Genomic DNA, 455 nt, shown 5'->3' with positions numbered 1-455 from the left:
TCCTCATTCGGTTTTAGTCTCTTCCTGCTTCTCTACTTCTTTCGTTTCTTATTTATTATTTCCTTTTTTTTTCTTGCTTCTCCTCTTTATATTCCAATCCATTTTCCTTATCGTGGTCTTTGTCACTTCATTTTAGTAACAAGGAAATCCACAAACAAACAGAAAAATAACAAAACCAAATAACGGCAAAATCATATTTCAAAAATACACAAAAAAAATATTTTTTAAAATACATTTTCTAGAACGGATGTAAAAAAAATCTTGATATTTTATTTCCATTTTTAAATATACAAGGAAATACGATAAACAAATTCCCTGCGCAAAGGGCAGGGAATTCAGGTCTGTTCTTTGTGAAATTATGCTGTTCTTTTCAGCCATGTTCTCTTGCGAGGTAAAATATATGGCTCATTCCCTCGCGTCCAACTTGTATGTTGTTAAAAGAAATTTGAGTGTGT

The sequence above is a fragment of the Penaeus monodon genome, chromosome 15 (assembly GCF_015228065.2).
Source record: "Penaeus monodon isolate SGIC_2016 chromosome 15, NSTDA_Pmon_1, whole genome shotgun sequence".
NCBI classification, from domain to species: domain Eukaryota; kingdom Metazoa; phylum Arthropoda; class Malacostraca; order Decapoda; family Penaeidae; genus Penaeus; species Penaeus monodon.
This window is presented reverse-complemented; position numbering follows the sequence as displayed.